Source organism: Megascapheus bottae, chromosome 7, assembly GCF_031878675.1.
Source record: "Megascapheus bottae isolate mThoBot1 chromosome 7, mThoBot2.hap1, whole genome shotgun sequence".
In the NCBI taxonomy this organism is placed as follows: Eukaryota; Metazoa; Chordata; class Mammalia; order Rodentia; family Geomyidae; genus Megascapheus; species Megascapheus bottae.
The window spans coordinates 78,241,235-78,256,196 of NC_143515.1; the positions used below are offsets into that span (position 1 = coordinate 78,241,235).

At 50.8% G+C, this 14,962-nt stretch overlaps 1 long non-coding RNA gene across 2 annotated transcripts in view; it reads right to left on the reverse strand.

The window, feature by feature from the left end:
- Positions 1-14,962, reverse strand: part of LOC150061098 (uncharacterized) — a 39,048-nt gene that overhangs the window by 2,637 nt on the left and 21,449 nt on the right. For both annotated transcript variants that reach the window (XR_016536193.1, XR_016536192.1), the window contains 2 exons: positions 4,067-4,219; positions 525-672 (listed from right to left, as the gene is read on the reverse strand). This is a non-coding gene — a long non-coding RNA (uncharacterized LOC150061098). The remainder of the gene's footprint in view (positions 1-524; positions 673-4,066; positions 4,220-14,962) is intronic.

Below are 14,962 nucleotides of genomic sequence, written 5' to 3' on the forward strand. Positions count from 1 at the left end.
TAGTGGTAGAGTGCTGGCCTAGCATGCACAAAGACCCGGGTTCCATTCCTCGGTACCACATACATAGAAAAAAGCCGGAAGTGGTGCTGAGGCTCAAGTGGTAGAGCTCTAGCCTTGAGAAAATCCAAGGACAGTGATCAGACCCTGAGTTCAAGTCCAGGACTGGCAAAAAAAGAAAATCCGTATGCAGTATTGGGATGCTGGCAGGTCAAGCTTGTAATCCTAGCTACTCAGGAGGCTGAGGTTTGAGGATCATGGTTTGAAACCAACCCAGGTGGAAAAGTCCATGAGACTCTCCAAAAAAGCTACAAGTGGAGCTGTGGCTTAAATGGTAAGAATGCTAGCCTTGATCAGGAAAAGCCAAGTGAGAGTGGGAGGCCTGAGTTCAAGCCCCAAAGCAGGCTCCAGTGCACGCACACACACACACACACACACACACACACACACACACACACACACACAAGTACATGCCAGGAGGACCTTTGTGGAGAGAGGGAAGAAAACACACACGTTTATTTATTCACCTCATGAAGTTTCCTAGCCCGTTGGTGTGAGCAGGGCTCCAGTGAGAATTTTCATTGTCTTGTAGTGGAGGAGAGAGAGACAGCTCATTTTCCTGAGACAAGGCCTGTGGTTTGAATCCCAGCCTTTGACTTGACAGGAGCAAGAATTCTGGAAAGCAAAGAAACCAGAATTTTCAGGACCTAGCCTGAGGAGAAAGAAACCAGCAACGTCATCCTTTCTTTCAGTGTGTGTGTGTGTGTGTGTGTGTGTGTGTGTGTGTGTGTGTGTGTGTGTGTGTGTGTGTGTGTGTGTTAGTATTGGGGCTTGAATTCAGGGCCTAGCACTCTCACTTGGCTTTCTTATTCAAAATTGGTGCTCTACCACTCAAACCACACCTCCACTTCCAGCTTTGTGCTGTTTAATTGGAGGCAAGAATCTCTCTGAGGGCTGGTAATGTGGCCTAGTGGTAGAGTGCTGGCCTAGTATGCATAAAGCCCTGACTTCAATTCTTCATACACAGAAAAAGCCAGAAATGGCACCGTGGCTCAAGTGGTAGAGTGCTAGCCTTGAGCAAAAGAAGTTCAGAGCCAGTGCCCAGACCCTGAGTTCCACCCCCAGGACTGTCAAAAAAAAAAAAATCTATCTGATTTGTTTGCCTCGATCTTTAGATCTCAGCTTTCTGAATAGCCAAGATTACAGGCATGAGCCATGAGCACAGCCCACTTTGTCTATTAATGCCTCTACGATGCTAGGGAGAAGGGAGTTGGTATCTGCTCAGGGGGTCAGGCATCTGCCTGGGGCCACTTCACTGGATGGGGGCAGAATTGAATCAAGGCTCTAACCACATAGCCTCCGCTGGAAACATGCTACTGTACATGTGCCAAACCCATCGGCAGGGAAACTGAGGCTGGGGACAGAGGTGGTGGTACACACTCTTCCTAGATGCTCCCAAACCTGAGCCACGGCCCTGGCCCTGGCTGCCTCACTCCTGCTGCCTGCCTCATCCGTGTCCATCCACCCATGAGCAGTAGGCCTCTGGGCCAGGCGGAGAAGCAGTGAGAGGAAGCCACAAAGCCACGCACAAAAATGCAGCCAGATGGTGCTTTTTGCATTGTGCAAATCCTGAAATCTTACCTTGTAATTGCTTAATTTTCTGCATTCGATCATTTTATTTAGAGCAGCCTGGGGGCTCTCCAGCCTGGCATATCAGAGAACTATTTACTTTTTAATAATAATACTTAATGTTTATATAGTACGTTTCATGTTCAAAGTACTTCACAGACTTTGCTAATGAATCGGAACATAACTGCAGCCCGGGACAGGTTTCGCCAAGTTCTCAGGCTGCTAATTGTAAGAGACAGACTTTCTTTTTCTGCTACCTGACCCCTCGTTCTCTCCTTAAAGATCACACACACACACACACACACACACACACACACACACACACACACACACACACTTCTATCCAAGGTCCCAGTTCTGGTCAAATGAGTACTACACGCCCTGCGTGTCCAGTACGTGCCCAGGTCTGGGGCGGGGGCAGAAATGGATACTGCAGAGAACCCTCAGAGCACAGTCTAAGATTGTGCTGGGAGAACCATCTAGAATGTTGGCCAATGCACCCATGAGACGTACCGGAACCTACATAGAAAGGCAGTGGGATGAGGGGCTTTGACAGGTGAACACGAGTTCTCTAGGCAGTTGTTGAGGCAGGCTGGGAATCCGGGCAGAGTGCATGGGTAGAACGAGAAGCGTCCATGGTTGGAGCTCAGCTGAGGTTTGGAGAGAAAGACTTGGGGTGTCTGGTAGGGAGGTGACATGAGGACGGTGGGCGGTGTCTAAGAGGCTAAGCGAGATGGGCAGCGTGGGGCAAGATCAGGGCAGAGGCAGCTGGACAGCCAGGCCAGGAGGTGAGATGGAGACAGAGCCTGAGGGAACACGGATGAGGCCACAGGGCTTGGAGGGGGAGGGGACCGGGTGGGCATCGGATCTGCTGGCATGGGCGCAGTGTGCAGGGAGGTGTGCGCAGAGGCTCAAGCAGGAAGGGGGAGTGTGCCCGCCATGTCCCCAGCAGAGGAAGGCCCTGTGTGACATCAGACCCCTGCAGCCTGTACCAGAGGCCCTGGCCCTGCCCAGTGCCCACCCACCTCTCTCTGCAGCACCAAAGAAGTCAGGGAGCATCCGAGACAGAGAGGACGTTTGAATCTGCGTTCCTGGAGCCCCCATATCCTTCCCCATTCCCTGCCCCTGCCAGGCCTCCTCTCATCCCCAGGCCCAGCTGGACCCAGCACCTTCTCTCAAAGGCTGTTCTTTTAGGGAGGGTGAGGACCAGAAGTATGCCATGATGGTCAGCCCTTCCAGGCTGTGACCCCCCCCCACTGACATAGAAGAGCCTTTGGGAGGCCAGTGTACCACACATCTGATGTCCTCTGGCCATCCTGATGATCAGCCATGGGTGTGGGGAGAGCGGACCACAGGGAAGGCAAGGCAAGGGAAGGGGAGGGAGGGGAGGAGAGAGAGGAGATGGAGGGGAGGGGAAGGGAGGGGAGGGGAAGGGAAGGGAAGGAGGGAGGAAGGGAAGGGAGGGGAGGGGAAGGGAAGGGAAGGAGGGAGGAAGGGAAGGGAAGGGAAGGCAGATTGTCGGCAGGACGGGCTGGGGTTTTGCCAGGTGTGTGGGGACTGTGGACGTTGTTGCCCTGAAGGGAGGGAAGAGCTCAGCCGGTTTTGAGTCTCCATTCAGGGCTCTGACTAATGGGCTGCTCACCGTCCAGGCCCAGCAGCCTTCTGGCTCGTGAGTCCCCCGGGGCTGGGAAGGAGAGGAAAGTTAATTGAACATCTAATAGGGAACAGGCCCTGTGCCAAATAATAATAATTAACTTTTATTAAGTACTGCGCTTGGCGCTGCCTTAAGCCCTTCACATGAATTATCTTCCCTCAGATTCACCACACAGTCCCATGAGGGAGATGCCACAAGTGCCATCTCTACCTTTATGGCTGGGGAAACTGAGGCAAGGCACAGTTAAGAGATGGCATTGGAGGCTCCATGAGCAGGATTTGAACTTAGCCGCTGGCGTCTTCCTGGCAGCCCTGAGCTCAGGGCACAGAAGAAACCCTGACTTGAGAGGAAGCTCAGGACAGCCAGGGGATGTCCCCAAGGCCACATGGCTGAAACAACAGGTGTGTCCCAGGCCGGGCCAGCTTCTCCAGGATACAACTGCGTAGCCAGGAAGAGACAGAGGCAGCAGAAGGCAGGGCCATCTGTCCACACCCCTTTACACCTGCCACACCCCACGAGGGATTTTCAGCCCAGGGACTGGCGGACTGTAGGGTGAGCAGCAGAGAGCCCTGTTTGAGTCCCTTTCCGTGTGAGGACCGTCCACAGGCCACACTTCTGCCCACGGGCACAAAAGTGCTCCTCAGCAACCAGGACCAGAACACCAGCAAGTACCCCAGGGCAAAACGCTGTACTCTCCCACCTCTGCCCTGCCTCTGTGCCCAGGCCCCGGAGCACCCCTTGGCCAGATGCCACTGGACCTGGGCCTCTGACCCCAGACCGACATACAAATGAGCCCTTAGGCGCCGCCCTCCAATCCTCTCTTCCTCCCGATGGACTCCTCATGCGGGTCCCTCCAGCCATCGCTTCCTCTCCGTGGGCCTCTCTGCTCTCTGGACTCCAGGCTGTGCTGGAAGGCTGGACATGGTCATTCTCCTTGGCCTGTGAAGGAATTCAGATATCATGGCTTGGCGCAGCATTCCAGATGGGTTTGTCAAACAAATCAGGCTTTCCATTTCCCCCTGGAAATCCCCGACATCTTTTGCAAGCACACAAGGTGACCCTAACAGGGGGCCAAGTCATCCTGGCCTGAATCAGCCTCCCAGAAAGGAAGGGCCTGGCCGTGCTGGGGCAGCCTCCTCCACGCTCAATGCCTCTGACTCCAAGTTTCTAAAGCTGCCCTGTGAGGCCTGCTCCCTACCTGCCTGCTGCAGACAGAACCACCCCATCCTGGGATAGCAGGGGGTCGCTCCTGAGGACCAGGCAGGGCCAGCCACTGGCATTTGGTCTTAGAAGCGCACCTGGCCAGGATACCCCGTGGGCCAGTCTCGGCCCTGGTGGCAGCTGCAGCATCTCTCCATGCTCCTCTCCCTGAGGCTTGCCTCTGATTCACAAGAAAATAGCTACAGCCCTTCCTCCCTCCCTCCCTCCCTCCCTCCCTCCCTCCCTCCCTCCTTCCTTCCTTCCTTCCTTCCTTCCTTCCTTCCTTCCTCTTTCTTTCTTTTTCTTTCTTTCTCAGAGCTAAGGATCGAATTCAGGGCCTTGCACTTGCCAGGCAAGTGCCCTTCCACTGAGCTGAATTCCCAATCCCTCTACAGGACTTTCTAAGTTGTAAACAGAAATCATAAAGTAGAGCTACATGGGCACAGTGGCTCACGCCTGTAATCCTAGCTACTCAGGAGGCTGAGATCTGAGGATCAAGGCTCAAAGCCAGCCTGGGCACAAAGGGACCTAAGACTCTTATCTCCAATTAACCTGGAGAAAATTGGAAATGAGGCTTGGCTCAAGGGTAGGGGTGGAAGCTTTGAGCTGAAGAGCTCAGGGACACCATCCAGGCCCAGGAGTAGGGCAGTAGCCTTGATCTGAAGAGCTTGAGGGCAGTGCCCAGGCCCATGTTCAAGCCCCATGACCAACAATAAATAAATAAATAAAGTAGAGCGATCAAGGAGGTACTCAGAAGTACTCGAGTGAATTAATGAGTGAACAAATGAATGAGTGAATGATACTCATCTTTCTGGGAAGCATTGACGTCTCTCTGCCACAATGCCCTTGTCAGTCAGTCTTCCTGGGTCAAGGTCTTGGAGAATGGGCTGGGGCAGGGCCCTTCTGTCCACCTGTCTTTTCCCACGGGGCGGAGCCTCAGAAGGAAGCCACTGGCCATGGAGGACTATCAGGCAGTCGTGTGGCCTTGTTACATCAGAGTTCACACACCCACTGCCTGTCACCCACCCAAACAACCCTGGCCCCAGCTGGGCTCAGGCCAGCTGTGATACATCGTGACTGTAATTCACTGTGGCTTCTACATAGCTGGCGGGTCCCGTCTTGCCCTGTTCTTTCCAAGATCATTAGCAGATTGTGGCGTGTGCGGCCTCATCCTCAAAGGAGGGCTGGCTCTCCGAGCCTGGCCTGGAGCAGCTAGTGGCAGCACTTCATCTCATCTGGCCTCTGCCAACCGGCTACCAAAGCCCCAGTCTGATTCCTATAGCCATTGGCTTAAACAATGGCTGTGCTAGTTAGGCAGCTCTGCCACTGGCTTGCTGGAGCCTGTTTGCTAGCATCTCTGGGCCTCAGTCTTGGTATCTGTAAAATGGGGTTGATAATGATAGCTGTGTCTTACAGGTGAGTGTGTGTGTGTGTGTGTGTGTGTGCGTGTGCATGCACCAGTACAAGGACTTGAACTTGGTGCCTGGGCACAGTCCCTTCACTTTTTCACTCAAGGCTGGTGCTCTACCATTTGAGCCACAGCTTTGCTTCCAGCTTTCTGGTGATTAACTGGAGGGTAAGATTCTCACAGGCTTTCCTGGCTGAGCTAACTTAGAGCCACTCTCCTTAGGTATCATCCTCCTGAGAAGCTAGGATTACAGGCATGAGCCACCAACTCTCAGCTCTCTTAAAATAACATTTACAAAATCCTCATTGCCTTGTACTTAGTGAATCTAACAGTAAGCAACTCACCTGTTTGTTCTAATGATGTTGGACGATTTATTACCGGTCAAAGACTAAAATGTAAATGCTTTTTTCCTCCCAGCAATGCATGATGGAAAGCAAAAAAGATCTTGGATTTTTAATTTTTTTTTTTTGCCAGTCCTGGGGCTTGAACTCAGGGCCCAAGCACTGTCCTTGGGCTTTTTCGTTAAGGCTAGTGCTCTACCACTTGAGTCAAAGCACTTCTAGCTTTTCTGTGTATGTGGTACTGAGGAATCGAATCCTGGTCTTCATGCATGATAGGCAAGCACTCTACCACTAGGCCAAACTCCTGGCCAGATTTTTTTTAATAAGTCATTGAGGCTGGAAATGTGGCTTAATGGTAGAATGCTTGCCTAGCATGCATGAAGCCCCAGGTTCAATTCCTCAGTACATAAACAGAAAAAGCCACAAGTGGTGCTGTGTGACTCAAGTGATAGAGTGCTAACCTTGAGCGAAAGAAGCTCAGGGATCATGCCCAGGTCCTGAGTTCAAGCCTCAGGGCTGGCAAAATGTAAAAATTTTAAAAAAAGTTAGGTAGGAAAAATGACAAAAGTTACTCTGCGTGAAAGAAGCCAGACACGAGATACTGTGTGTTATGACTTTAGTTATATAGAATTGCAGACAATGTAAAATAAAATGTAAGACTGAGAACTCGCCTGAGGCACCAAGGACAGATGACTGACTGGGTAAAGAGGAGGGCACACAGACACCATGAGAGAGAAAAACAAAAAAACCGCCTGCAGTGTGGGGTGCTGTGGCTCACACCTGCAATCCTATCTACTCAGGAAGCTGAGATCGGAGGGTTGAGGTTCAAAGCCATATTGGGCCCTAAAAAGTCCATGAGACTCTTATTTCCAATTAATCACCAGAAAACCAGAAGTGTCACTGTGGCTCAAGGGGTAGGGTGGTAGCCTTGAGATGAAGAGCTCAGGAACAGCGCCCAGGCCTAGAGTTCAAGTCCAATGAGGGACAAAATATATCTGAAACTATGTGTTGACCCACCTCAGATTGAAATGAACCCCTGCCTAAACCTTAAGGAAGTGAAGTTCTCCAAAAATCCACTTTGTGACATTTTATGACTTGGATGGCTACAGAGACATCACCAATAAATTGGAATTCTTAATTCAACAAGAAAAATAAGGGCTGGGAATGTGGTTCTACAGGGTTCTACTGCTAGCTTCACCAGTCCTGAGTTGGTACTCATGGGCAAGTAACCCTGCAGTGAAATGGGCACAAGCCGTGGGTAGCTAATGAGTCACCCCATTCTGTGGAATGGGAAAGCAACTCGTACTGGACAGCCCCCGGGGGCTTTTGTGGCACTTCCCTGTGAGGAGCTCAGATGTGCCAACGGTCAGCAGCCATGGTTCTGAGTGGGACACCTGGCCCAGTCTTTGGGCCTTAGCTTGTCTTCTCACTAGGCCTCCTGTCTCGCTGGCTCACATTCCATGAAAGTTAATCTGGCTGAGCTGGGCCAGCTCCCCAGTGCGTTCTGGGTGGCTCAGCGGGACAGTTTATAAATCCTCTTAAGTAATCCCAGTCTTTCCAGGATGTGACACGCAGACAGAAAGTCTCACTGGGCCCAACTCCAGCCCAGGTTATGCAAATCACCAGCCAGGGAGACTGTGACGCAGGCCAGTGATGCAGGCCAGTGACGCAGAGCCCAGAGCAGCCAGGATGGAGACTCCTGACCTGACCTGGCTCTCACCCAGGGCCTGTGTTCTCCAAGGTCCAGTCTTGCTCTTGCCTTGCTATTCAGATTTGGAGATGTCGGTATAGGAAAGAGGCAGAGTGGCCCTGATCCAGCCATACCTGGATGAGACTCCCACTTTGTGAAGGAAGGAGACCCAAGCCTCCAGGCAAGGAGAACAATTCGTGACCCACTGAGCCCTGCACTTACCAAGGCTCTTGAGAGGGTCACTGCACCTGTCCTAAGGTGACAGTGAGCCAGGTGTGGTGGCTCAGTCCTGTAATCCGGGCTGCTCAGGAGGCTGAGATCTGAGATTCTTTTTTTTTTTTTTTTGCCAGCCCTGGGCCTTGAACTCAAGGCCTGAGCACTGTCCTTGGACTTTCTCAAGGCCAGAGCTCTAGCACTTGAGCCTCAGCACCTCTTCTGGCTTTTTTCTATGTATGTGGTACTGAGGAATCGAACCCGGATCTTCGTGCAGGCAAGGCAAGCACTTTAACCACTAGGCCAAACTTCCGGCTCCGAAGATCTCAGATTCTTACCTCCAACTACCCAGCAAAAAGCTGGTAGAAGAGCACTAGCCTTGAGCACAAAAGGCTCAGGGAGAGCAGGCGCAATGGCTCACACCTGTACACCTAGCTACTCAGGAGGCTGAGATCTGAGGATCAAGGTTCAAAGTCAGTCCAGGCAAAGAAGACCTGAAACTCTTATCTCCAGTTAACCTCTAGAGGGGCATGGAAGGATTTGATTTTTAAAAACTTTCTATGTGAATCTGCTCATGGCCAAGCTCTAAAAAATGGATGTTAATTTTAAAAATAAATAAATAAGTTAAAACTGTGTTTTTAACCCCATTAGCTTTTTTTTTTTTTTTTGCCAGTCCTGGGCTTGAGCTCAGGGCCTGAGCACTGTTCTTGGACTTTCTCAAGGCTAGAGCTCTACCACTTGAGCCTCAGCACCACTTCTGGCTTTTTTCTATGTATGTGGTACCAAGGAATCGAACCCAGGTCTTCATGCATGCTAGGCAAGCACTTTAACCACTAGGCCAAACTCCCGGCCCACCCCATTAGCTTTTGCAATCCCACCAGGCCCCAAATTAAGAATCAAAGATTCACAGATGGTGGGGGGAGGTCACCACAGGTCCCACAGGAAATGACCTGACAGCCCTTTCTGTGTTCAGAATTCCCTCCCCATTCCCACTTTAGTTCCCAAAGACAACAGGGCACAGATAGCCAAGGCACAGAGCCCCAGACGAGAAGGAAACCAGCGGGAGACAGCCGGGGCATGAACAAGACAGGCCATTCCCACCAAAACCCCAAAATGGGCATTCTTCAACCCATGGGACCAGAGCAGGCTGTGGTGCAGAGACAGAGAATGCAGGGAACCAAAAGTAGTTCTTGAGAATTAAAATTTCCATAGCAGAGATGAAATTCTCAGCAGAAGGACTGGAAGATTGCAAACAGACCCAACAGTAAAGAGAAGGCAGATAGAGAAGGGAAAAAGGGAATTAGAAGATCTGTACCCCTAACCACTCAGGAGGTTGAGATCTGAGGATCAAGTTTCAAAGCCAGCCAGGGAATGAAAGTTCCGTGAGACTCTCATCTCCAATTAACCTCTAGAAAACTGGAAGTGGTGCTGTGGCTCAAGGGGTAGAGTGGCTGAAGAGCTCAGGGACAGTGCCCAGGCTGAATTCAAGCCCCACGACCGACCAAAAAAAGAAAGAAAAAGAAACAAGAGGGTGGTCTGATCCCTTGCTCCAGTAATCCTACCTACACAGGAGGTTAAGATCGAAGAAACACGGTTCAAAGCCAGCCAGCCAGGAAAGTCGGCAAGACTCTTATCTCTAATTAGCAAGCAAGACAGACAGACAGACAGATCGGAAGATAGATAACCTGGAACTTCCCTAGTTTTCTAAAAGAGAACCTTTTTTCTAGCAAGTTTCTCAAAAGAAGAGAACTTCTCTTACAAGCCTGCCATCCCACCAGGAAAGAGAATCCTATCTCCAATGAAACTACCAAACTACTATTTGAGATATGGCTCAAATGGCAGAGCCACGGCCTTGCATAAAAAAGCCCAGAGACAGGCCTTACACGGGGAGTTCAAGCCCCAAGACCAGCACAGGTACAAGCAGGCGATTCTTCACACTCCCCCTCCCCGGCACACCCTGTGTTCTGAGCAATGCATTCAGGTTGCTGTGTGTTTAACCATGCAGCATCCAGGACAGGGGACTGCCTGGGCTGTGGGCCTGGCGTGAGTTTGCGTCCCAGGAGGAGTGCAGGCCTTCCCCCTGCTGGGGATCCATTGCTGTCCTTGAGTCACAAGCCTGCCCTGGGAAGGGCTTTCTAATGGGGTGTGGGACAGAAGCTAGTGATGTAACAGGCCAGTGAGCTGTCACCCTCGGTAATTAGTATTATTGGACCTACTCAGATGAAGGCAGTTAAATAAGAATTGTGTTGCAATGGGTGGGTTTGGAGGCCAAGTCCCTCGGTCGGTCCTGCACTGGGAGGGTTCTCCACCAACTTAGCCCCAGTGTGTGCTGCACATTTTAACCCACAAACCCAAGTTATGAAGACGCCAGGAAGGCATTTCCCTCCGCAGCCAGGCGCCAGTGATTCTAGCTACTTAAAGCCAGCCTGGGCAGGAAAATCTGTGAACTCTAACCACAAAAAAAAAGAAGGGGCTGGGAGTTTGGCCTAGTGGTAGAGTGCTTGCCTAGCATGCATGAAGACCGGGGTTCGATTCCTCAGTACCACATATACAGAAAAAAAACGGAAGTGGTGCTGAGGCTCAAGTGGTAGAGCTCTAGCCTTGAGAAAGTCCAAGGACAGTGCTCAGGCCCTGAACTCAAGCCCAGGACTGGCAAAAAGAAAAAAGCCTGAAGTAGAGACATGGCTCAAGTGGTAGAGCCAGGTCTTGAGTAAAATAGCTAAAGGACAATATCTAAGTCCTAAACTCAAGGCTCAATATGGACACACACAGAAAAACAAATGAAACAGGTGCCGATGGCTCACGCCTGTGATCCTAGCTACTCAAGAGGCTGGGCTCTGAAGATCACAATTCAAAGCCAGCGCAGGCATGAAAGTCCATGAGACTCTTATCTCCAATTAACCACCAGAACACTGGAAGTGGCGCTGTGGCTCAAAGTGGTAGAGCCCTAGCCTTGAGCTGAAGACTTCAGGGACAAGTCCCAGGCCCAGAGTTCAAGCCCCACCACCAAAAGAAAAAAAAAAAAGAAGCCTCTCCCCAGTGATACCCCACCCCCTGCAAGGTCATACAGTAGGGAAAGGATGAGCAAAGCAAAGCTGTCCCATCTGTGGATAGTAATGCCTGGCGAGGTATCAGAGGTGGTGCTGGGTGAGACGGCTTTCACCTGTAATCCTATCAGCAGACTGAGACCTGAGGATCATGGTTCAAAACCAGCCTGGGCAGGAATGTCATTGAGACTCTTTGCTCTATTTAACCACCAAAAGCAGAAAGTGGAGCTGTGGCTCAAGTGGTAGAGCCAGCCTTGAGCAAAAAGCTGAGGGGATGCACCCAGGCCCTGAGTTCAAATCTCCAGGACCAATGTACACAGAGAAAGGGTACGAGAAGCTCCTCTGGCCCAGTGGAGAAGCCAGCGCACCACACCAGCAAGTGGACATGCAGGGGTGAGCAGCCACCCCTCCCTGGTTTCTGGGAGGGTGGTTTGGGGGCGGGTAGGGTTGAGTGTCCCCCAGCCCTTCGCCATTTTCCTGCTAAAGCTAATGATTGAGAACCTGACTCCAGGGCACTGCAGTGTGTGTGTGTGTGTGTGTGTGTGTGTGTGTGTGTGTGTGTGTGTGTGTAGGGTGGGGGCAATGACTCTTCTGTACATTCTAGAAAAGCAAGGGACACATGCCATTGATGATGGGTCCTTCCTATACTGGGACATCTGTCTCCCAACGCTACAAAAATCACAACAGTACAGCTCCTTCTACCAAGGTTACAGTGTTCCAGGTAGAGTAACTGTCACTATAATGAAACACTGGGAGAATCTGCTTATAAAGAAAGCAAAGGGGCTGGGAGTTTGGCCCATATAGGCACTGACGGCACTTTATTCCACAGGAGGGTTTCATAATATGCTACAGGGGAATCCACAGGCCATTTGGCCACCTTGAAACAAACAAAAAGATATACATCTGGGGAGAAGGAAAGTGGGAGAAGGGGGCTGGGCAAGGTCCCTCACACCTGTAATCCTAGCTACTCGGGAGGCTGAGATCTGAGGATTGTGTACCCAAGCCAGCCCGGGCACTAAAGACCATGAGACTCTTATCTCCAAGTAATCACCAGAAAACCGGAAGTGGCACTGTGGCTCAAGGGGTAGGGCGGTAGCCTTGAGCTGCAGAGCTCAGGGACAGCGCCCAGACCCAGAGTTCAAGCCCCATGACCAACCAAAAAAAAAAAAAAATGAGAAGGGATATCAATGTTCGAGAAGTAATGAACCACTCCCTACCTGTAACCCCTCTATACATTACCCTGACAACTCTAGAAAAAAAGATGTACATGGATTCAAGTGAGAGCATGGGGGCTCGGACCCAGAATTACTAAATCACAATTGCTTTTATTCCAAAATTAAAATATCAACTTTAATCAAAAGGTAACTGAAATTCTACATGAAAGGGTATATGTGGCTATAGCTGTTAGTTCTAAATTCCTCTCTTTCCATAACCAGGGGAATTGATTTCTACTATTTTGTGAAGAGTATTTCTCTCTCTCTCTCTCTCTCTCTCTCTCTCTCTCTCTCTCTCTCTCTCTCTCTCTCTCTCTCTCCCTCCCTCCCTCCCTCCCTCTCTCTCTCTCCCTCTCTCTACTCCCTCTCTTTTTGCCAGTCCTAGGACTTGAACTCAGGGCCTGAACACTGTTCTTGGGCTTTCTCAAGGCTAAAGCTCTGCTACTTGAGCCACAGCACCACTTCTGGATTGTTCTATGTATGTGGTACCCAGGAATTGAGCCCGGGGTCTTCATGCTTGCTAGGCAAGCATTCTACCTCTAGGCCAAACTCCCGGCCCTTTCCATCTCTCTTTTAAGTTCAAGAAACTGTCACTGATTTCTGGCTGTATTATGATTTGAACTCAGAGCCTTGCCCTTGCTAGGAAAGCAGTCTACCCTTCAGCCCACACTTCAGAGCCTAATCTCCTCCATTTCTCTGTTCATCAAAATATTCATTGTGATTTTAATGGAAGCACACTAAATAGTCTACATGCTCCAAGTTTATGACCCCTAGACCATAACAACTAGTGGTTTTGTGTCTCCTGTGGTGGGTGTGCCCGTACTTGTGTTGGGAAAACATTGTCCTCGCCCCTCCCCGGGCTCCCCCTCTTGGTTTTCCAGTGTCACACAGCTGAAGGGCCAGGAAGAGGTCATCAGCCATGGGGGAGAAAGGGCCAGCCCTCCACATGGCTTCCGACCAGGAAGCCCGCATCTGCAGCATGGTTTTGCCAGTGGTTGGTGCACACTGCCGCGCAGACTTGTTCTCAAAAAGTGAATCTTTCATGATGGGAGGGGAACAGTAAATGGTCTGATTGGGCACCGTAAACATGGTTCTGAGGGAACGAATTCCAGCGTTATCCCAAGATCAGGTCATCCCAGAGCATCAGCCAAAAGGCACTGCTGTGTCTCTTGGTCTTTCTTATCATTCCTACCTGTTGCCCTGAGGCCTTCCAAGAAGAGTTGATTCACTCATTCAACATCCAGGAATATCTTCTGTGATAGGGATACCTGAAATGCCCAGGCCCCTCATAATGAGCTCAGAAGCCTTGGAGGCTCCGAAAATGGAAAAAGAGCTGACGCCTGTAATCCTAACTACTCAGGAGGCTGAGATCTGAGGGTCAAGGTTCAAAGCCAGCCTGGGTACAAAAGGACCTGAGACTCTTATCTCCAATTAACTAGAAAACGGGAAGTGGGGCTTGGCTCAAGGGTAGGGCGGTAATCTTGACCTGAAGAGCTCAGGGGCAGTTCCCAGGCCAAGTTCCAGTCCCATGACCCATAACAAAAGAGGCTGAGATATGAGGATCATGGTTTGAAATCAGCTCAGACAGAAAAGTCCATCCAAAGCCAGAAGTGGGCAGGCTCAGCTGCTCACGCCTCTGATCCCCACTCCTCAGGAAGCTGAGATCTGAGGATCATGCTTCGAAGCCAGCCTGGGCACTAAAGAATGGGAGACTCATCTCCAATGAACCACAAAACAGGAAGTGGGGCTGTGGCTCCAGGGGTAGGGCAGTAGCTTTGAGCTGAAGAGCTCAGGGACAGTGACCAGGCCCAGAGTTCAAGCCCCCATACTGACCAAAAGAAGGAGGAGGAGAAGGAAGAGAGGAGAAAGAGAAAGAGAGGAGGAAGAGGAGTGGGAGGAGGGTCAGAAACTCTTCAGCAATGGACAGACAAACCTGAGGTGCTCAGGACTTAGCCCATCACCTACTGGTGGGCATGCCATGCTGTGACCAGTGAGTTCTGTGTCTGCTCACTAGATGGTAAACTCCATGTAGGAAAAGATGGCTTCTCCTTCAGCTGCAGCATCCCAACCCCTAGCAATAACTCAGGAGGATAGTTAGTTAGTGTGGCCACTGGTAACTCAGGAGGATAGTTAGTGTGGACACTGGTAACTCAGGAGGATAGTTAGTGTGGGCACTGGTAACTCAGGAGGATAGCTAGTTAGTGTGGGCACTGGTAACTCAGGAGGATAGCTAGTTAGTGTGGCCACTGGTAACTCAGGAGGATAGTTAGTTAGTGTGGACACTGGTAACTCAGGAGGATAGCTAGTTAGTGTGGCCACTGGTAACTCAGGAGGATAGTTAGTTAGTGTGGACACTGGTAACTCAGGAGGATAGTTAGTTAGTGTGGCCACTGGTAACTCAGGAGGATAGTTAGTTAGTGTAGGCACTGGTAACTCAGGAGGATAGCTAGTTAGTGCGGGCACTGGTAACTCAGGAGGATAGCTAGTTAGTGTAGGCACTGGTAACTCAGGAGGATAGCTAGTTAGTGTGGGCACTGTTAACCCAGGAGGATAGCTAGTTAGTGCGGGC